Source organism: Anomaloglossus baeobatrachus, chromosome 8 (genome assembly GCF_048569485.1).
Source record: "Anomaloglossus baeobatrachus isolate aAnoBae1 chromosome 8, aAnoBae1.hap1, whole genome shotgun sequence".
Taxonomy (NCBI): Eukaryota; Metazoa; Chordata; class Amphibia; order Anura; family Aromobatidae; genus Anomaloglossus; species Anomaloglossus baeobatrachus.
In genome coordinates, this window is record NC_134360.1 from 58658612 (window position 1) to 58682947 (window position 24336).

Here is a 24336-nt window from a genome sequence, read left to right on the forward strand (position 1 = left end):
TTGGTCACTGGTCTCCAAGGTCTTTTGTACTTCTGGTCACTGGTCTCTTGTAAACACTGGTCTCCCTGGTTTCTTGTAGTTCTGGTCACTGGTGACCAGTGACCAAGATTACAAGAAACCAGGGAGACCAGAGTCACTGGTCTCCCTGGTCTGTGGCCACAACAGTCACTGGTCTCCATGGGCTGTGGCCACCACGGTCACTGGCCTTCGTTGTCTGTGGCCACCACGGTCACTAGCCTTACTTGTCTGTGGCCACCACGGTCACTTGTCTTCCTTGTTTGTGGCCACCACGGTCATTGGTCTCCCTGGTCTGTGGCCACCACGGTCACTGGTCTCCATGGTCTGTGGCCACCACGGTCACTGGTCTCCCTGGCCTGTGGCCACCACGGTCACTGGTCTCCCAGATCACCACTTTAATTTATTTAATCACAACGCTTTGCTGTGTTGTCTATGGCAGATAATCACGTGGAGGATCCTACGCTCACCGCATAGTACCCGCTAGCAATGGGGATGGGTACATATCTGCTTGCAGCACGGTGTCCCTGGATTACTGCCGCACTACCTCCTGCGCTAGGAGCAGGGTGTGGTATGAGGTGGTATCAGGGCTGTGTGTGTGGCTGGCACTGCCCTCTGTGGTTTAGCGCTGCCCTCTCTATGCCCTCGGGCTCATGTTCAGCAATGTTATTGCTGTGTCAGGAGGACTTGTTGCTTCTTGCTTTACATGAATGTAATGTGTCTAATCCTCCACATTCATCTGCAGAAATCTGGAGTAGACACCCTGGCACTCCTGCCCTGATACAACCTGCTCTCTGCCATCCCAGGACTTCCCACGATTTAACCCTTCAGTGTAAGAGACAGAAGAATTGAATGATAAATAAAAGACCCCAGTACCTGATTGCAGACCCTATATGTAAAGAAGCATCATACCATACAGGTACCTTACATACCATATACAGGACTTTATCTGCACTGTCAGCCGAGCGGCATCACTGATCATTTGCATAGAAGATTTAATGATACTTAGTTATCTTGTACATCACATACTCTAGTCACAGGCAAAGCTGCAATCAAAATTATGTTACATCATATCCCATCATTAGCATCAGCAAGTTACACCAGCAGCAAGGATTGGTTGTGACTGCCAGGTGGGTTTGTAGCCATAAACCATCAATATTATGACCGCAGCTCTGGAGGTGACTGGAGGATAAGACATGATGTAACAGCAGAATAGTGACTGCAGCTCTGGAGGTGACTCAAAGATAAGACATGATGTAACAGCAGAATAGTGACTGCAGCTTTGGAGGTTACTGGAGGAAGAGACATGATGTAACAGCAGAATAGTGACTGCAGCTCTGGAGAGAAGACAATGATGTAACAGCAGAATAGTGAGTTCAGCTCTGGAGGATAAGACAATGTAACAGCAGAATAGTGACTGCGCTCTGAATGTGACTGGAGGATAATACATGATGTAATAGTAGAATAGTGACTTCAGCTCTGGAGGATGAGACATGATGTAACAGCAGAATAGTGACTTCAGCTCTAGGGGTGACTAGAGGATAAGACATGATGTAATAGTAGAATAATGATTTCTGCTCTGGAGGATAAGACATGATATAACAGCAGAATAGTGACTGCAGCTCTGGGGATGACTGGAGTATAAGATATGATGTAATAGTAGAATAGTGACTTCAGCGGTGGAGGATGAGACATAATGTAACAGCAGAATAGTGACTGCAGCTCTGGAGGATGAGACATAGGGGTAACAGGAAGATAAGACAATTTAACAGCAGAATAATAACTGCAGCTCTGAATGTGACTGGAGGATAATACATGATGTAATAGTAGAATAGTGACTTCAGCTCTGGAGATTAAGACATGATGTAACAGCAGAATAGTGACTGCAGCTCTGGGGGTGACTAAGATATGATGTAATAGTAGAATAGTGACTGCAGCTCTGGAGGTTGAGACAATGTAACAACAGAATAGTGACTGCAGCTCTGGAGGATGAGACAATGTAACAACAGAATAGTGACTGCAGCTCTGGAGGATGAGACAATGTAACAACAGAATAGTGACTGCAGCTCTGGAGGATGAGACAATGTAACAACAGAATAGTGATTTCAGCTCTGGAGGATGAGACATGATGTTAGAGCTCTGGATGTGGCTCAGTGCAGGATAAGTAGAGACATGAGGGGATGATTGTATGGCGGACACCTGTGCAGGTTGTCACCATCGCTCAGGACTCAGCTCCTCGCAGCTTGGTCGTCACTGACAGGCGGTGGAGTTGCCTCTGTACATTCCTGAGCGAGCAGCCGGCAGGAGTTGTGGATTCTGCCCCCGGGGAACATACCTGAGCATTGACTGTCTCATTACTATAATTACCTGTGATGCAATTGTGTCTTATGGCCATCACTTAGAGCTCGTGGTTTTATATTTGCCCTGAAAACTTATCTTCTCTGAAAACCTCGGCCTTTGTGCAAGTTCATCTCTGAAACCTGCAAGTGCCTCGCGGTTACCTCTCCGCTGCTCATGTTATATAACTGCTTTATGCCGCAGTATTTAAAGGGACCTCCGATATCAGAGCCGGGACTCTTCCCATGTGACTTATAGTGCTCTCCTACACAGGTGCCATGCTGATCTGCTCCACTGAACAAGACCAAAACGTCGCCCTGATATACGCAGGGGTGGATCTGTATCAGTAGCCAAGCAGACCCCAACTTTCCCCACTTTCTATAATGAATGGAAAGGGTTTTTTTAATTAGGTATTTACTCATCATGTACTTTCATTTAAATGTTTTTATTGATTTTCAAATGCTAGGTATGGTATGGAAAAGTATGGGAGACACAGAAGGAAAAATTAGGGATGGTGATTACATGGGGAATACGGGGGGGGGAATAAATAAGTATAAAAAGCAATTTACATGGAAAGATCAGAGCTTTTTCCTTTTGTTAAAAGTACTTTTACAATTATTATATATACATCATTGCTGGATCTATAATGGCACAAAGAAAGCTTAGTCCCCAGAGTCGGCGCATGCGCACATGGAGCTCTCAGCTCAAACTCTCATCTGCGCATGGACCGACTCCGACCGCCATTTCTTTGAAGCCCGCACCGCCGAAATCTTCAGAATGTCCCGTGAATCACCACCGCCTAGTGTACAGAGCAGCGCCAGCTGACCCAGGACAGCGCCGCAGCCCCCAGTGAACATCTTGGCCCCCCTCTGCACTGCCGCAGCATCACCGTACTCCAGCACCGCCGCTGCCTTCTGTGACCCCTGCTCCATATCACAGCTATTGCCCCCCGCCGGTAAGACACCACCAGTTTATAAAACGGACCCCATATACCTTTATTTTCTCTAAATTTGGAGTGCATCTTATAATTCGGTGCGTCTTATAAAACGAAAAATAGGGTATATTCAAATGTATTGAGGAGGGAAACTCTCTCCACTAGGTCCTCTATTTTGGGGGGAAACACCTGTTCCCATCTTGACGCTGTAAGATGTTTATGGTTAGTAAAATATGGCAGAGAATACGTCTATATTTGTTTGCAATGTCGTCAAGACCTAATGAGAACAGAATTATCCGGGGAGTGAGCGGGATACTTAGATGAGTAATTTTTAATATAAGGCCTTTTTTTGTCCAACCACAAATTATCAAGGATTGGGCAGTTCCAAAATATATGGGTTAAGGCTACTTTACACACTGCGATATCGGTCCCGATATCGCTAGTGTGCGTACCCGCCCCCATCTGTTGCGCGACACGGGCATATCGCTGCCCGTGGCGCACAACATCGCCCAGAGCCGTCACACATACTTACCTGTCCGGCGACGTCGCTGTGACCGGCGAACCGCCTCCTTTCTAAGGGGGCGGTCCGTGCGGCGTCACAGCGACGTCACTGAACCGCCGCCCAATCGCAGCGGAGGGGCGGAGATGAGCGGGACGTAACATCCCGCCCACCTCCTTCCTTCCGCATAGCGGCCGGGAGGCAGGTAGGGAGACGTTCCTCGCTCCTGCGGCGTCACACGCAGCGATGTGTGATGCCGCAGGAACGAGGAACAACCTCGTTACTGCTGAAGTAACGATAATTGGGAATGGACTCCCGTGTCGCCGATTAGCGATTTTTCACTGTTTTGCAACGATGCAAAATCGCTAATCGATGTCACACGCAACGGCATCGCTAATGCGGCCGGATGTGCGTCACGAATTCCGTGACCCCAACGACTCCGCATTAGCGATGTCGTAGCGTGTAAAGCCCGCTTTAGGCTTCATTTTTCCCCACAATTCCTCCAGCAGAGGGGTGATTTTTGTGGAAAAATCATGTTTAATTTTTGCGGGGTGAAATACCACCTAGAGAGTAACGCAGGGGGAGTTTGTGTATATAGTATCAAAAGTTTTCAAAAAACCTCTCCCCCTCAACTTTTACTCCCAGGTCTTCTTCCCATGTTGTTATATTGGGCCCTGAGTCTTTATTAAATACCTTATAAATATTATTAGTTTTCTATGTTTGGTTGTTTAGGGGGTTGTTCAGTAGACTGACTATAAGAGTTGGTAATTTAAGTTTGACTTCTTCTGTTAAAAACTGTTGATTAATGCGTAACCAATTTCTATATTCTTTGATGGGGAGACCAAATTTGAGTTTTATCTCTCCAATGGTGACCGGGATGTCATCTATAAGGATATCCAATAGATTTGTTATACCGTGTTGTTTCCAAGTTGCTAGATTTATTTTGGGGATAAGAAATTCTAGGGGTATGAATTTTGGAGTATCATTTGTTTTGTACAGCTGGGCGTCGAGGAGGAGAGATTTCCAGTCAATGACGGTAGATTTATGTAGCATATTTTTGGGTAAGGGTCTCGAATTGTCCATGAGATGAGCCAGCAATAAGGCAAGTAGAGATTTGTTGTTCTTTAAACTTCTTTCAATCCTAACCCAGGCTGGGTTGTCTCCATCTTGCAGCTGATGCGCCCACCAGGGCCGTTCGGGGGAGACCTGGAACCGGGCCGCTGTTCTGTTTTTTAGAGAGGTTATGGTGCCAGGGCCCAACTCCGTGACCCTGGCGGTGTCGTTTAAATGAGGAGTTATTTACAGGGGATAAGTCATAACGCCACCTATTGTCTTTGGCCAGGTATGTCCGACGCTGCTGGATGGGACCGCTGGGGCAGATGGTGACGCAGCTAAGATGGTACAGGTGGAGCTGGGCCCCAGGGCAGCTGTGGGCAGTGGTTAGGTGATGAAGTGTTTAAACAGCGCAGGGCTGGTCATGCAGGCAATAAGTCCAGGACACAGCAGGATGCAGTCATCAGTTCTTTACTCACAGTTGTCAGTTCCAGATTATCACATCCGGATGGTCAAATGCTGCCCTTGGAGGAGTGCTGAGTCCTGCGGTGACAGGATCCAGCCGATCCCCAGGTAATTCGGAGGCAGAAGACCGGTGTCCCTTTCTATGTTCCTTTCCTGGTCATCTTCCTACGCTGGCTTCGCCCTCCTGCCCTGTGTCTCACACACAGTGCCCTGAACCGGTGTCGTGTGATTTTGGCTTCGGCACATGAAGCTACCTCAACCTCCGGTTTTGCTAGCTGAGCCTGGTTGTTTTCCACTAGTCTAAGGGCTGGTCCCCTTTGCAGCCAAGTCCCTCTACACCAGTAAGTCGGCCGTGGATGTGAGCCCACGGGTGGATCTCTCACTTCCTGTGGCCCTAGGACCCGTTCTTCCTCCTTGTCCTAGGACGAGGTCCTCTGGCTCCAGTCCTCAGGACTTCTCTCCTCCACATCCTACTTTGTTCTGCACTCCGTTCTAAGTGTCAACCCACTAACTAACCCCATCTCCAGACTGTCTCCGGGACTGTGCTCTCCCTAAGGAGCAATCTCGCCCTAACCATGGCCTGAAGTGGTGTAGCTATACTAAGAGTGTGTGTGTACTGTGGTGTGTGTGCTCCTCCTTATCGGGCAATGGGGTATCACACCTCTGGCTGAGGTGCAGTACCTCTGTGGTGACTAGACCCTCAGGGGCGCCACACAGCCATTTTTGGCTAAGCTTTGTAATGCTTGCTGAATAGTAAGCGGATATGTTGGGGAGGCTTAGTCCACCACTCTTTTTATGTTTTGCTAAGATGGATCTTGCAACCCTAGGTTTATTGTTGGTCCATATGTGTTTGACTAGCTGGTGTTGGAGTTTTTGTAGCCAGGATTTGGGAATGATTAAGGAGATAGAGCGGAAAACATGTATGAGTTTTGGCAGTATTGACATTTTGTATGAGACTGCTCTTCCTATCCATGAGACTTTCACTTTTGCAAGGTTTAAGAGGATTTTTTGTATAGATTGGTAAATGGTCTCTAGGTTTGTTTGACTTATATTTGTTAAGGGTTTCGTTAAAAAGATTCCTAGATATTTTTTCATTCTCCCACTTGAGGCCTCTGCCACACTTACGTGACAAAACGTAACGTTTTTGTCACGTAGGTGTTAAAGGGGTGTTTTATTCCCCGTGTGCTGTGTTTATGGCACGTACGTGTTCTCCATGTGTTATATGTAATAACACACGGAGAACGGAAAGTCCCGCCTTACCTGATTCTTCCGGAGCTGTCTGTGGTGCTGAATGACAGTGTCCGGTACAGGCCACGCCCCGCTGACGCTGCTTCCGGTCCCCAGTGAAGAAGATGCATTGTTCAAATTCACTGGGGGACAGATGCAGGTGACAGCCGAGGCAAATACTGCAGGGCTCGTGGAGGTGAGTGTGTGTTTTTTTATTTTTAACCTGACATGTATGTTTCTCCGGCGCGTGTCACACGGAACCGCATCCACACTACATCCGTGTGGTACGAGTGCGGGCCGTGTGACACCCGTGCTGCCGGAGCAACACGGACATGTCAGCGTATGGAACTCGCGGAGACACGTAAGTACGGAACGGACACATGTTCCGTTCCTAAATACTTACGTGTCTCCTAACCATTGGGATTACCTAGGTCCCCGTGTGTACGTGTCTCCGGTACGTGTAAAAAATGGCAAACACGTACCAGAGGCACGGATGTGTGACGGAAGCCTGAAAGAGTATCCCTTTTTAATAGTGTCTTGACTATCTTGGTCCGTATGAAAGCTGATTATTTGGGATTTCGTTTGATTAACTTTATAGAAAGCAACTCCATCATGCACTTTAATAGAGTAACCACCACTCTGTAGGGGGCATCTTCTGGGGGTGACCAGGAGGGGCCCTCTCTCATGCTGTCACTCGCCGGACGCTGGAGCGCTGCTGCCATGATTGATTGCCCCTTTAGACCTTCTTTTTGACCCAAACATGCAGTTCAAAGACAAATGTGACAGAAACATGAAGAGGAGAGTGATAACAGGGGAGCGGGGGTTCATCAGATACTCCTTGAGGAAGAGGTCACTGACATGGAGGCTTCTCCATCCGTTCTTCTTGTGGAAGAGGCGTCGTTTGATACACTGGGTGGATGGAGACACTCAGCAGGGCCTGTACCTAGACGTCTGCGGCCCAGACATCGAGAGCCATGGATGCACAAGAGACTGCAATAAAAGAGCTGGCCAGTGAATAACGCAAGATTGTAAAATATAAACTTCTTACACTTTTGTAAGAGACATAATAATAATCTTTATTTTTATAGAGCATCAACATATTCCGCAGCGCTTTACATACATCAGCAACGCTGTCCCCATTGGGGCTCACATATGCAGTAATGGGGGTTATGATCCCAGCTGCCGGTGGATAAAACCAGAGCTGCGACTGTGCAGCTGTAATTTGATGCTAAGTCACATTGTCAGTGCGATGAGCAGCTTCAGCGCTTTTGATGGATTTGGTAGATGATCCAACATGGCGGCTGAGCGTCCTTACGTCGCCTGCAATCTGCTGCACGGATCCGGTCTGCCCCCGCGTTTGGTGACGGATTTTGAACCGTCAGTGACTGGAGGCATGTGCTCTCACGTCAGTGATTTAGGGATTGGTTGGGCGCGTGTGGAGCGCAGGGACCGCAGCGGAAACACCTGCCTCCCCATCATGTGGAGTTATGTGCGATTCCTCGCGTTCTTTCCATTTAATAACCGTTTGCTTTCATATTAGTGGGAAATTAATTTCTTTTTATATGTCACTGGACGCCGGTGGTGCCGGGGAGCGCAGTGCACGAGGGACGCTCACACCTGTGCTTGCTGTAGACTGGATCCAGGTGCCTGGGAGCCCACGGGGGCTGATTTGGGTAGGAGCTCGCACCAGATTAACCTCTTCTGAGCCAGCACACACTCCATAATGCTGTACTGTGGTGTATAGATACCCCGCAGGGTCACATATTGTGAAATAGTCTTATAACTCGTCTCCATCCATAAAAACACAATGAGGTTCAAAGTGTGAGATTAGCAAGAACTCTGCACCTGCGCTTTCAGGAGGACTCCACTCTGCTCGTGCTGAATATACCTGTTACCTCTAGTTATTGTGGAGGCCCCATTGCTGAGCATAGTCAGCGGAGATTATGTCACCAAACCTCTCTGTACAGCTCATGTCGACAAGCATTGGAACGTGAGGACGTTTCCTGAACCAGAAGAGCTTACAATCTAGTCTACTACATAATAAAGCCTCCAGAGTGACCAGAATGCCGGCTGTGTGCTGTAATGGGCAATGTGGTCCCGTGTGCGGCTACTCAACCCAACAGGACCTTGTCTTCTATCAGGGATGGCGCTGTTCAGAAAGTCCCTGGGAGATGCCAGCCACAGACGCCCTTCCTTCATAGACGCTGGCCGCTAGTCATGGGCCAGGAGGAAAAATTAGTCTGATCACAGCCGCAATGACTGAAGCTATTGAATAACCCAAACATGAGGGCATTAATCTCTTGTGTCCATCTTAGACCACATTCACACAGTATTGGTGAGCCAAAATCGAGAGTGGAAGAATCAGAGGAAATGTGTAATAGAAACACGAGCACCACTTCTGCATTATTCACTGACGCCAGGTTTTGGCTTACAAATACCAAGGTAAAAACCCACCAAATACTGAACGTGTGAATGTGACTTTAGGTGCGCGTTACGCAGTGATGATAGGTCACACAGTTAAAGGGAATTTGTTCTCAGGTTTTTGCCACCTAATCCGAGAGCAGCATAATGTAGGGGCAGATATCCTGATTCCAGCGATGTGTCACTTACTGAGCTGCTTAGTGTAGTTTTGATAAAATCACTGTTTAATCAGCAGTAGATTATCATTACAGGACTACTCTGTATAACTGCTAGATCCGCAGCAGAGAAAACATTGATTTTATCAAAATGACAGCAAACAGCTCAGCAAGTGACACATCGCTGGAATCAGGGTCTCTGTCTCTACATTATGCTGCTCTCAGATGGGGGAGCAAAAACCTGGTGACAGATTGCCTTTAAACATTGTTCCACTGCTGCTACATCACTGCATATTGCTGGTGAATAGAGTCGCATTGTGACCCGCAAGGGGCTGTGAGCATGACAAGCAAGTCGAAAAATTCCCACCGGTTTTGGCTTTTTGTTATTTGCTGATCACGGTACCTTACGTGTCGCATCAAGACCCCGTTCACCTCCATTATTCAGTGATGTAACAACGGCATAGAGAGATTTTTGGCTGCTCGATCTGTGTCACAGCCAAAGTCGTCGCGTAGCCCCAGCCTCATGCTGACACTGTCACTCGCGGCTCTCCTGTTTCTTTAATGAGGACTCAGCGCCATTATATAATTGTTCACAGGTTCCACGCCGGCTATGAATTTATTTCCTGAAGCGTCTCTGTGCTCGGCCCACAGCTGCCTTTAACCCCTTGTGATTGATAAAAACATGGGGTATCTCCAGCAATTGTGGGGAGATGGTCCAAGCCGCCCCAGTAATGAGCTCAGAGGAGGGTCCCAGAGCTGCAGCCCTAATTGGATCTGGAGTGCAGGTGGCGCCCACTTCTGATTTATGGGGAAAGTGATATGAGCTCATGATTGGGGCTGTCGGGGCCAGCAGCGATTTAACCCTTAATTCTACATCAGGATTCCGGGACAGATGTTTGCAGCAGACACAGATTTTGTCCATCAGTTGTACAGTAGTCAGAAATCTCTGCCCCAATCCTCCTACCTGGTATAAAGCAAGGTAAAACTTTGTTTCTGAGTCCCGGGGCAAATACCTTGATGTGGTGGGGCTGATGAGGTTTTATGCGTTTGTCTAATGACATCATTAAATCTGTGCACGTATTATTTATTTATTCAGTGACATAGCGCTGTCTGGGTGATGACATCATTGTGCAATTAGCAGGTTCAGTCAGTGTGCCGCCTATACTCGTGCTGTGTGATGCTGATGACAGCTTGTGCGCAAATGCCTGCATCCGCCTTTCTCCCTCTGTCCCATGTTTATGGCCTGACCGCACTTGTAGACTCATCCCGTATATTACATGCTAACTTATTTCTGTAGAGGCTCGTGGAGGTGAGTGTGTTTTTTTTATTTTTAACCTGACATGTATGTTTCTCCGGCGCGTGTCACACGGAACCGCATCCACACTACATCCGTGTGGTACGAGTGCGGGCCGTGTGACACCCGTGCTGCTGGAGCAACACGGACATGTCAGCGTATGGAACTCACGGAGACACGTAAGTACGGAACGGACACATGTTCCATTCCTAAATACTTACGTGTCTCCTAACCATTGGGATTACCTAGGTCCCCATGTGTACGTGTCTCTGGTACGTATAAAAATGGCAAACACGTACCGGGGGCACGGATGTGTGACGGAGGCCTGAAAGAGTATCCCTTTTTAATAGTGTCTTGACTATCTTGGTCCGTATGAAAGTTGATTATTTGGGATTTCGTTTGATTAACTTTATAGAAAGCAACTCCATCATGCACTTTAATAGAGTAACCACCACTCTGTAGGGGGCATCTTCTGGGGGTGACCAGGAGGGGCCCTCTCTCATGCTGTCACTCGCCGGACGCTGGAGCACTGCTGCCATGATTGATTGCCCCTTTAGACCTTCTTTTTGACCCAAACATGCAGTTCAAAGACAAATGTGACAGAAACATGAAGAGGAGAGTGATAACAGGGGAGCGGGGGTTCATCAGATACTCCTTGAGGAAGAGGTCACTGACATGGAGGGTTCTTCTTGTGGAAGGGTTCTTCTTTATGGCCTGACCGCACTTGTAGACTCATCCTGTATATTACATGCTAACTTATTTCTGTAGAGCAGTGGTGTCACTGTTGTATAATATAACTAATACCTGGAGTGCTGTTATGTCACTACTGTATATTATAACCGATATCTGGAGAGCGGTTATGTCACTACTGAATAATATAACTGATATTCGTAGAGCAGTGATACTACTGTATATTATAACCGATATCTGAAGAGTGGTGATGTCACGTCCTGTATAATATAACTGATATCTGGAGAGCGGTGATGTCACGTCCTGTATAATATAATCGATATCTGAAGAGCAGTAATGTCACTACAGAATAATATAACTGATATTCGTAGAGCGGTGATGTCACTTCCTGTATAATATAACTGATATCTGGAGAGCGGTGATGTCACGTCCTGTATAATATAATCGATATCTGAAGAGCAGTAATGTCACTACAGAATAATATAACTGATATTCGTAGAGCGGTGATGTCACTTCCTGTATAATATAACTGATATCTGGAGAGCGGTGATGTCACGTCCTGTATAATATAATCGATATCTGAAGAGCGGTAATGTCACTACAGAATAATATAACTGATATTCGTAGAGCAGTGATACTATTGTATATTATAACCGATATCTGAAGAGTGGTGATGTCGCTTCCTGTATAATGTAACTGATATCTGGAGAGCGGTGATGTCACTTCCTGTATAATATAACTGATATCTGGAGAGCAGTGATGTCACTTCCTGTATAATATAACTAAAATCTGGAGAGCGGTGATGTCACTACTGTATAATATAATCAATATATGGAGAGCGGTGATGTCACTACCGTATACTATAATCAATATCTGGAGAGCGGTGATGACACTACTGTGTTATGATCCGGAACCATGGAAGACCACCATAATCATTGGTAAAAGGTGACAAGAGCATTGGCAACTAATCTGGCCGCCATCCCCTTACTAACCTTCAACACTAGAAGTAGCCGAGGGGTGAACTAACATCCTGTGCACTGCGAACCCAGCCGGAGAACTAGCTATCCTAAAGGAAGGAAAGATGAATAACTCTCTGCCTCAGAAAATAGATAAAGAATAGCAAGCCCCTCACATTCAAAGACTGCGGTATTATAGGAAAACACAATACACAGATAGATGATAGGATTAGCAAAAGGTGAGGCCCCCACTGACTAAAATAGGAAAGGACAGGAAAGGGGCTGATGGTGGCCAGAGAAAAACCCTGCAAAATTCCAAATTCCTGATAGTACAAAAAGGCCCTCAGATCGCACGACCTGCACTCCGTCCTATACCAGGCGCTCTTGTCATACCAATGAACAGAAAACAAGAATCATTACAAATTCAAAAAGCCATAAACACATGGACTTAAAGGAGCTATACTCCAAACATAACTGCAGGGAGTTTCCCAGCTAAGCAACTGCGAGGGAAAATCCCTGCATGCAAATAAACTGAAAACAACAACAGCAAATGACAAACTCAGATAAGCTTAAAAGAACCAAACAACACATAAAGAGCAAAGCACTTATCTGGGGTAGATGTGGTGTGGAGCAGAATGAAGCAGGCTGGTGAACAAAGAACAATTGACATCCGGCATAGCCTGCTATCAGACCAGGATTTAAATAAGCAGAGATTTAGCAATGGAAACGCCCATTGCTCAACACACCTGGTCTATATCCAAACGATTCCTGGCCACAAGAGGGAGCCTCCCAGCAGCCAAAGCATAACTGACATTCACAACACTACTGTATAATATAACCGATATCTGAAGAGCGGTAATGTCACTACTGTATAATATAACTGATATTCGTAGAGCAGTGATGTCACTGTTGTATAATATAACTAATATCTGGAGTGCTGTGATGTCACTACTGTATATTATAACCGATATCTGGAGAGCGATGATGTCACTTCCTGCATAATATAACTGATATTTGGAGAGCGATGATGTCACCTCCTATATAATATAACTAAAATTTGAGCAGTGGATGTCACGTCCTCTATATCAGGTGATGAGACCGAAGAGCAGACACGATTATTTCAATTAGCAGAAAACACGTCTCTACCCCATTGTTGCCATTGGTCCATATTACTTACCTGCTTTCCGGCCCAGGCGGCACATTCCTGGCGACTACCTCAGTGCGCTACACTAGCCTGGCAGAGTTCACCCTCAGAATCCTTACTTAGCCTTACAAGCTGTTCAGGTAAAATATACAGCAGTAGTAGCATTGCGAAGGTCATCAACATTAATGTACATAAGGTTAGTACAGGTTTGGTTAATAGTGAGCGCCTGCAGTGCAATCTGACTGGAGTTCACAAATATTGACATTTCTTTTTTTGTATGAAAACTTTGTGCCCCCCAGTGGCCATCTTCATTTTGCTGCTACGTTGTATCTGTCTTGTCAGCTACAACCTCCTGCGGACCCTAAAGACACTGTTTCCCCCTATTTTTGCTCTCTGATGCTTTTGTGCTTTTCTTTTCCCTTCTATTTTCTTTGACATCATAATAAAACCTTTGCTGCTGTTCCTGTGACTGGCACAGCCTCAATTATTCAGCCTCTTTCACAACCCCTGAGGTTTCCCATGGAGCACGACACAGTTCAGTGTAGTCTTTTGCTGCAGATATTTTCATATGAAGGCCACATGGTACAGCTATATACGGGGGCTTCTCCCATCCACATGGCCTCTCTGTCCTGTAGAGTTTAAGCTCTTATGGTTATCAGTGTACTCTCTACACTGTAGGATGTAAACTGTTATGGTCAGCAGTGTCCTCTCTATACTGTAGGATGTAAACTGTTATGGTCAGCAGTGTCCTCTCTATACTGTAGAGTGTAAGCTCTTATGGTCAGCAGTGTCCTCTCTATACTGTAGAGTGTAAGCTCTTATGGTCAGCAGTGTCCTCTCTATACTGTAGAGTGTAAGCTCTTATGGTCAGCAGTGTCCTCTCTATACTGTAGTGTGTAAGCTCTTATGGTCAGCAGTGTCCTCTCTATACTGTAGAGTGTAAGCTCTTATGGTCAGCAGTTTCCTCTCTATACTGTAGAGTGTAAGCTCTTATGGTCAGCAGTGTCCTCTCTATACTGTAGAGTGTAAGCTCTTATGGTCAGCAGTGTCCTCTCTATACTGTAGTGTGTAAGCTCTTATGGTCAGCAGTGTCCTCTCTATACTGTAGAGTGTAAGCTCTTATGGTCAGCAGTTTCCTCTCTATACTGTAGAGTGTAAGCTCTTATGGTCAGCAGTGTCCTCTCTATACTGTAGAGTGTAAGCTCTTATGGTCAGCAGTGTCTTCTCTATACTGCAGAGTGTAAGCTCTTATGGTCAGCAGTGTCATCTCTATACTGTAGAATGTAAGCTCTTATGGTCAGCAGTGTCCTCTCTCTACTGTAGAGTGTAAGCTCTTATGGTCAGCAATGTCCTCTCTACACTGTACAGTGTAAACTCTTATGGTCAGCAGTGTCCTCTCTATACTGTAGAGTGTAAGCTCTTATGGTCAGCAGTGTCCTCTCTATACTGTAGTGTGTAAGCTCTTATGGTCAGCAGTGTCTTCTCTATACTGTAGAGTGTAAGCTCTTATGGTCAGCAGTGTCCTCTCTATACTGTAGAGTGTAAGCTCTTATGGTCAGCAGTTTCCTCTCTATACTGTAGAGTGTAAGCTCTTATGGTCAGCAGTTTTCTCTCTATACTGTAGAGTGTAAGCTCTTATGGTCAGCAGTGTCCTCTCTATACTGTAGAGTGTAAGCTCTTATGGTCAGCAGTTTCCTCTCTATACTGTAGAGTGTAAGCTCTTATGGTCAGCAGTGTCTTCTCTATACTGCAGAGTGTAAGCTCTTATGGTCAGCAGTGTCCTCTCTATACTGTAGAATGTAAACTGTTATGGTCAGCAGTGTCCTCTCTATACTGTAGAATGTAAACTGTTATGGTCAGCAGTGTCTTCTCTATACTGTAGGGTGTAAGCTCTTATGGTTAGCAGTGTCCTCTCTACACTGTAGGATGTAAACTCTTATGGTCAGCAGTGTCGTCTCTATACTGTAGAGTGTAAGCTCTTATGGTCAGCAGTGTCTTCTCTATACTGCAGAGTGTAAGCTCTTATGGTCAGCAGTGTCCTCTCTATACTGTAGAGTGTAAGCTCTTATGGTCAGCAGTTTCCTCTCTATACTGTAGAGTGTAAACTCTTATGGTCAGCAGTGTCCTCTCTATACTGTAGTGTGTAAGCTCTTATGGTCAGCAGTGTCTTCTCTATACTGTAGAGTGTAAGCTCTTATGGTCAGCAGTGTCTTCTCTATACTGTAGAGTGTAATCTCTTATGGTCAGCAGTGTCCTCTCTATACTGTAGAGTGTAAGCTCTTATGGTCAGCAGTGTCCTCTCTATACTGTAGAGTGTAATCTCTTATGGTCAGCAGTGTCCTCTCTATACTGTAGAGTGTAAGCTCTTATGGTCAGCAGTGTACTCTCTATACTGTAGAGTGTAAGCTCTACATAAAGACTGGCTCGGAATAATCACAAAAATCCCGTTGCCCGTGCTTACAGAGACCAGAACACACGCATATGGCATACGTCCTGTCTCTTTGCACCGCCAACAAACAGTGTTATGTGTGTCTTATGTTTGTTCCACTGCTTGTTGGCGGTGCAAAGAGACAGGACGTATGCCATATGCGTGTGTTCTGGTCTCTGTAAGCACGGACAACGGGAGAGTGTAAGTCCTTATGGTCAGCAGTGTACTCTCTATACTGTAGAGTGTAAGTTCTTATGGTCAGCAGTGTCATCCCTATACCGTAGAGTGTAAGCTCCTGTGGTCAGCGGGGTCCTCCCTATACTGTAAAATGTAAGCTCTTTTGGTTAGCAGTGTCCTCTCTATACTGTAGAGTGTAAGCTCTTATGGTCAGCGGGGTTCTCTCTCTTTCCTGTAGAGTGTAAGCTCTTATAGTCAGCAGTGTCCTCTGTATACTGTAGAGTGTAAGCTCTTATAGTCAGCAGGGTCCTTTCTATGCTGTAGAGCAGAGGTCTCAAACATGCGGTCCAAGGGCCCCATGCGGCCCCTGAGGCTACTTTTTGCGGCCCCCAGACACCTAGACCATGTGATGATTGCAACCCGGAACATAGACGGAACATATACTATTCCAGCTAGTATAATCTGCGCACATCTCTACACAGCTTTTCTAATAGCAGCTGCCGCCGGCCAATCAGAAGCCAGCAGCTAACGTGTGTGTATTCTGATTAGCCGGCGCGGCTGCCATTAGTAAAGATGTCAGGACAGCCGTGCTGCGAATCGTTCCCCAGTAGGAATGCGCTGATGGCGGCGGCCCTGTGTATGTACCGGGCCACAATTTTCACGGGCTCTATGTGCCTGCAGCTGCAAGAAGCAGGTAAGGAGGACAACGAGGGAACGGAAGAAAGGTGAGAAAAATATTTTATTTTTTTTTGTATGTGAACAACGTCACAACGGGATATTTCAGGATGGGACATTACTACCAGGGGACAATATGGGCCCATTACTACCAGAGCACAATATGGGCACATTACTACCAGGGCACAATATGGGCAGATTACTACTAGGGGGCAATATGGCCACATTACTACTAGAACACAATATGGACACATTACCACAGGGGACAATATGGGCACATTACTACCAGGGGGCAATATGGGCACATTACTACCAGGGGGCAATATGGGCACATTACTACAAGAAGGCAATATGGGCACATTGCTACAAGGGTGCAATATGGGAACATTAGTACAAGGGGACAATATGGGCACATTACTACAATGGACAATATGAGCACATTACCACAGGGGACAAGATGGGCACATTACTACAAGGGGGCAATATGGACACATTACCACATGGGACAATATGGGCACATTACTACAAGGGGACAATATGGGCACATTTCTACAAGGGAACAATATGTGCACATTACCACAGGGGACAATATGGGCACATTACCACAGGGGACAATATGGGCACATTACTACAGGGGACAATATGGGCACATTACTAAGAGGGGGCAATATGGGCACATTACCACATGGGACAATATGGGCACATTACTAGAAGGGGACAATATGGACACATTACCACAGGGGACAATATAGGCACATTACTACAGGGGACAATATGGGCACATTACTACAGGGGACAATATGGGCACATTAGTAGAAGGGAACAATATGGACACATTACCACAGGGGACAATTTGAGCACATTACTACAGGATGGGGACATTGCTAAAAGATGAGGACCAGGATGGAAATATAACTGCAAAATGTTGGCCAAAATGATTATATGGTGGTAATTGTAAAATGATATTACTTACAAGAAGGGGATTAAATGTAAAAATATCAAAATAAAGAATGACTTTTTTTCCCCATGTAAAGCATTTTTAATATATAAACTGGAATACAAAAAAGTGCACATTTATTACAATAAACAGACAAAATGTTCAAAAAATGTGATCAAAAGGTATATAGAAAAAAATATTGGATCGCTAAAATGTCACTGGGTTCAGTAAAGAATGCGGCCCCCCAAATAATTTTTTTTTCTATGTGCGGCCCTTATACTCTGCCGAGTTTGATAACCCTGCTTTAGAGTGTAAGTGCTTACAGTCAGCAGTGTCCTCTCTATACTGTAGAGTGTAAGCTCTTATGGTCAGCAGTGTCCTCATTGCCCTGTAGAGTGTAAGCTCTTATGGTCAGCAGTGTCCTCTCCATATTGTAGAGTGAAAAGCTCTTATGGTTAGCGGGGTCCTCTCTATACTGTAGAGTGTAAGCTCTTATGGTCAGCAGTGTCCTCATTGCCCTGTAGAGTGTAAGCTCTTATGGTCAGCAGTGTCCTCTCCATATTGTAGAGTGAAAAGCTCTTATGGTTAGCGGGGTCCTCTCTATACTGTAGAGTGTAAGCTCTTATGGTCAGCAATTTCCTCTCTGTACTGTAGAGTGTAAGCTCTTATGGTCAGCAATGTCCTCTCTGTCCTGTAGAGTGTATGCTATTATGGTCAGCAGTGTCCTCTCTATACTGTAGAGTGTAAGCTCTTATGGTCAGCAGTGTCCTCTCTATACTGTAGAGTGTAAGCTCTTATGGTCAGCAGTATCTTTTCTTTACTGTAGAGTGTAAGCTCTTATGGTCAGCAGTGTACGCTGTATACTGTAGAGTGTAAGCTCTTATGGTCAGCAGTGTACTCTGTATACTGTAGAGCAGAGGTCTCAAACACGCGGGCCGTGCAGAGGAGCTGTCAGCGCTATACCAATGGCTGCTGCCCGCAATCAGATGCAGGGAAGTTTCATCGCTGTATGACTTCACCTCCTTGCATCTGATTATTGTGCAGCAAGTAAAATATATCTTTGTACCGTGTTAGCCAGAAGTGTCTTTAGTTCCATAAAGATGCGGTACATTCTGGTATCCTCCATTTTGATACAAGTAAAATATATCTTTGTACCGTGTTAGCCAATGCCCGGAATCAGGGATCGGAGCGCTTCGGTGCCCTTGCTGTGTTCTCCCTAGGGAGGGCAGTGACTCCGCAGCATAAATTCACATACTGCGGCCTCTGAATGCCGCAGGTCAGTTTTCACTGTGGGCCGTACATGCACAGTCCTTGTACATCGCAGCGTTTTGGATGCAGCTGAAATATGGCTCACCCAAAACTCTGCAAACACTGATCGTGGGCATGCAGGGAACGGAGGAAAGGTGAGGAGAATTTTTTTTCTTTGCGTATTACTAAAGATTGGGCACAGTACTACAGAGCACAGTACTACAGAGCACAATACTCCAGAGCACAATACTACAGCACACAGTACTACAAGGATGGATACAATACTGCAGAGCACAATACTACAGAGCACAATACTACAGAGCACAGTATACAGAGCACAATACTACAGAGCACAATACTACAGAGCACAGTACTAGTACAGAGCACAGTACTACAAGGAAGGGCACAGTACTGCAGAGCACAGTATTACAGAGCACAGTACTACAGAGCGCAGTACTACAGAGCACAGTACTACAAGGATGTGCACAATACTACAGAGCACAATACTACAGAGCACAGTACTACAAGGATGTGCACAATACTACAGAGCACAATACTACAGAGCACAGTACTACAAGGATGTGCACAATACTACAGAGCACAATACTACAGAGCACAGTACTACTACAGAGCACAGTACTACAAGGAAGGGCACAGTATTGCAGAGCGCAGTACTACAGAGCACAGTACTACAAGGATGAGCATAATACTAGAGAGCACAATACTACCGGGTACAATACTACAAGGATGAGCACAATACTACAGGACACTATAGTACAAGGATGAGCACCTTACTTCAGGGCACACGGATGGGGGACATTACTTCAGCATGTGGACATTACTACAAGATCTTGGCTAAGATTACTATATGATGCTGCTAATTATAAAACAATATTACAAGAAGGTGATAAAATGTAAAAAAAAAAAAGTATGGGGGAGATATTATAGAAAGGGCAAGTTTTGGGAGGACATTATGGAAAGGGTCACTTTGTGGAGCTATTTTGGAGAGGAGCAGTGTGTGTGGGAATATTTTGTGTAGGAAGCAATTAACAACCCCTTCTGATTCCTCTTGTTTCCCCCGGCTAAAATAAAAGACCCTGTATTAACCTCTGGGGCTGGCATCATTCCAGTGCTGTCCGTAATCGCAATTCGGGGCTCACGTTATATTGTGTCATCACGGGAGCTCTATGTCCAATCACTACCAGCTTCTGTCTCCCCACCTTAGGAATGAACAATAATTTGGGGAACATAAGGACCCAGGATGGGAGACTTTATTAAATAAAGGGGTCCAGGATGGGAGATATTTAAATAAAGGGGGCCAGGATGGAAGATATTATTACTATATGGGGCCAAAGTGAGGAACATACATTATTGGATAATGGTGGCAAATGGTGGACATAATTACTGTAGGGACAAATTAGAGGATATTATTACTGCTCTAATATAATTTAATTTTGAAGATACTGTCTTCCATGTGGGGAACAAAAGTCTGACGTAGTGTAGAAATTGGGGAAAAAGGGAGGAATGTGCTCTGGGAGTGATCGGCTATAGGTGACTGTGTTATTTTTTGTAGAGTTGCATCATGGCAGGAAGAAGTGATGGCGGTCAGCGCCAGATGAAGAAGAAAATGAAGATGAATATCTTCAGCTAGAGAGGTCACTGGTAAGTCAGTGTATTACATGTACACACTGTACACTATATACAGAGCTCCGGTGTATAATGTCACTAATTAATGTCACTGGTGATCACTATATTACCTGTACGCTGACACTATATACAGAGCTCCTATGTATAATGGCACTGATGGTAATATTAGTGTTATTAGTATTGTGATTTTTATTCATGATCATTATTGTAGTTTAGTCGGGCACTGTGTGGTGGTAATATGTGGTCTGGTCACAGTGTGGGGTTATTTCTCTGTTGTATGTGGTATTATTTGGTCATTTGTGTGGTCTGGTCATAGTGTTGCAGAATTTCTCTCTTGTATGTGGTTGTATTCAGGTACTATGTGGTGGTAATATGTTATTGATCAGGGTGTGGCAGTATTTCTCCCTTGTATGTGGTATAATTGGTCTTGGGATAGTGGATTGTGTCTGGAGGTCACTTTTTCTCTCTATCAATAAAGGGAAGATTATTTCCAGTAGAGATTAAATACGTGAACGTTTGACTCCTCCCTATCCAGTGACTATTACACTGTAGCAAATATGCTAAGTAATCGCCTATTCTAAGGCCATGTGCCCATGTTGAATATTTGGTAAGGTGTTACATCAGTAGTTGTAGCCAAAACCAACAGTGGTAAAATCAGAGGAAAAGTATAATAGAAACACCTCTGCATTTTTAACCCACTCCTAGTTTTGGCTTATGGTACTTTCACACTTGCATTGTGCAGCATCTGTTGCAATCCGCCACCTTGAGGATTTACAGTAACCGTTGCAGGAAGCCGTTAATTCCTCATAGGCCAATTTTGATACCAGCCAAAGTAAAGCCACATGGCTGAAGGCTGGTATTCTCAGGATGGGGAGCCCCACGTTATGGGGAGCCCCCCAACGTAAAAATATCAGCCAGCAGCCGCCCGGAATTGCCGCATCCATTAGATGCGACAGTCCGGGGACTCCACCTGGCTCATCCCGCATTGCCCTGGTGTTGCTGTGGCAATTGGGGTAATAAGGAGTTAATGGCAGCCCATAGCTGCCACTAAGTCCTAGGTTAATTATGGCAGGCGTCTATGAGACACCCCCAATGATTAACCTATATGTGAAAGTAAACAAACACATACACCCGAAAAAATACTTTATTTGGAATAAAAGACAAAAAAACATCCTCTTTCACCACTTTAATAAAATCCCCAAATACCCCTCCAGGTCCGACGTAATCCATAGAGGTCCCATGACGCTTTCAGCTCTGCTACTTGAAGCTGACAGGAGCGGCTGTACAACACCGCCGCATTGTCAGCTCCACAGAGCAACTGAAGTGAATCGCGCTGTCAACGGGGACGTCACTGATGTAGTGCCGGTGTGCGCGGTGATGATTGGTGCGGTAGTGCCTGTGTGTGTGCGGTGATGATGGGTGCAGTGGTGCCGGGGTGTATGCGTTGATGATGCGTGCGGTAGTGCCTCCGTGTGTGCGGTGGGTGATGATGGGTGCGGTGGTGCAGGGGTGTATGCGGTGATGATGCGTGCGGTAGTGCCTGCGTGTGTGCGGTGATGATGGGTGCGGTAGTGCCAGGGGTGTGCGGTGATGATGGAGGCAGTAGTGCCAGGGGGTGTGCGGTGATGATGGGGTCGGTAGTGCCGGGGTGTGTGTGGTGATGATGGGGTCGGTAGTGCCGGGGTGTGTGCGGTGATGATGGGGTCGGTAGTTCCGGGGTGTGTGCGGTGATGATGGTTCGGTAGTGCCGGGGTGTGTGCGGTGATGATGGAGGCGGAAGTGCCGGGGGTGTGCGGTGATGATGGGGGCGGTAGTGCCGGGGTGTGTGCGGTGATGATGGGGTCGGTAGTTGCGGGGTGTGTGCGGTGATGATGGTTCGGTAGTGCCGGGGTGTGTGCAGTGATGATGGGGCGGTAGTGCCGGGGTGTGTGCGGTGATGATGGAGGCGGTAGTGCCGGGGTGTGTGCGGTGATGATGGGGAAGGTAGTGCCGGGGTGTGCGGTTATGATGGGTGCAGTAGTGCCGGTGTTTGTGGTGATCATGGGGGCGGTAGTGCCAGGGGGTGTGCGGTGATGATGGCGTCGGTAGTGCCGGGGTGTGTGCGGTGATGATGGGGGCAGTAGTGCCGCGGTGTGTGCGGTGATGATGGCGACGGTAGTGCCGGGGTGTGTGCGGTGATGATGGGGTCGGTAGTTCCGGGGTGTGTGCGGTGATGATGGTTCGGTAGTGCCGGGGTGTGTGCGGTGATGATGGGGGCGGTAGTTCCGGGGTGTGTACGGTGATGATGGGGTCGGTAGTTCCGGGGTGTGTGCGGTGATGATGGTTCAGTAGTGGCGGGGTGTGTGCGGTGATGATGGGGGCGGTAGTGCCGGGGTGTGTACGGTGATGATGGGGTCGGTAGTTCTGGGGTGTGTGCGGTGATGATGGTTCGGTAGTGCCGGGGTGTGTGCGGTGATGATGGGGAAGGTAGTGCCGGGGTGTTTACGGTGATGATTGGGGCTCTCTCTCTCTCGGCTAAAGAAAACTAACGCAATTTGTTATTTCACAGGAATCCGTTGCCTTTATTATCACACTATTTACAACGCTTTGTGACGCATGCCAAACGACGCAAGTGTGAAACTAGCCTTAGAAATACTGATGTAACATTCTGACCAAATACTGAACGTGTGAACGTGGCCTAAGGATAAGTGATAACTTATTCATCTGTGGGGACCGATTGCTGGGACCTGCACCGATCGTGCAACTTTTATCCCCCCCATTAAAGTGGAGTTGATGTCAGACTCGTCGCCGGATTCATTCATTCAATAAGTTATCACCTACCCAACCTGTGGATCGGTGATCACTTGTTTTCACCAAAGATCCCCCTTACTGCAAACTACTGTAATTGTACATCAGTTATTTTGTGTGCACAGGAGATGTGTAGAAGCTGCCTGTGTTTTACAGTCAATGCTGCACTATAATGGGGATAACGGATAACAATTATTTGCATATCGCTGTAGGGTGAGCCGCTGGAGTCAATTTCCCTGGTGGGCACCAGATACTCCAGTCCGACCCTGCCCCTATGTAAAAGAATAAACTACTATAATACTGCCAATATGTCCAAGAATATAACTACTATAATACCTCCCCTATGTACAAGAATATAACTACTGAAATACTGCCCCTTATGTACAAGAATATATCTACTATAATACTGCTCCTATGTACAAGAATATATCTACTATAATACTGCCCTATGTACAAGAATATAACTACTATAATACTGTCCTTTATGTACAAAAAAATATCTATCATAATACTGCTCCTATGTACAAGAATATAACTACTATAATACTGCTACTATGTACAAGAATATAACTAGTATAATACTGCCCCCTATGTACAAGAATATAACTACTATAATACTGCTCCTATGTACAAGACTATAACTTCTATAATATTGCTAAAAACGAAAAAAAAAAAAATGACGTGGGCTTCGCCATATTTTGTATGCTATCCAGGTACAGCTAGCAGGTACGGGCTGCCCCCTACCATCCCCACCTGCCTATTTGTACCCGGCTGGGAACCAAAAATATAGGGAAGCCCTTTTTTTAATTATTTCATGAATTTCATGAAATAAAAAAAAAAACGACGTGGGCTTCGCCCAATTTTTGTGTCCGGGCAGGTACAACTAGGCAGGTGTGGATTGGAATCCCAGCAATCCCAAGCTTTCTGGGCCCCCAAGCTGCGAATTGCAGTCCGCATTCGCCCCAGAAAAGCGGGGGCTAGCAGCCAGTAGCTGCTTTGGTTACCCTTAGCAACAGAAAATGCAGCGGGAGCCCACAAACAATGTGATTTTTTTGTTTTTTTATTTTTAATGAATTTTTTTTAAAAAAAATCGGCATGGGCTTCGCCCATCGAGCACCAGAGCATTTTACTGCTCAATTCATCCCAAGTAATCAGATGACTCCAGTGTCGGCCGATTACTTGTTCTGTGTCCCCCTGCATCCATCGCAGCGTGTACTGGCTGTGAGGTCAGCGGAGTGGAGACAGTG

General features: G+C 46.1%; 1 long non-coding RNA gene across 1 annotated transcript in view; it reads left to right on the forward strand.

The window, feature by feature from the left end:
• The first annotated feature begins 777 nt into the window (after positions 1-777).
• Positions 778-24336, forward strand: part of LOC142249199 (uncharacterized) — a 28990-nt gene continuing 5431 nt past the window's right edge. The window contains exon 1 of the long non-coding RNA XR_012725010.1: positions 778-934. This is a non-coding gene — a long non-coding RNA (uncharacterized LOC142249199). The remainder of the gene's footprint in view (positions 935-24336) is intronic.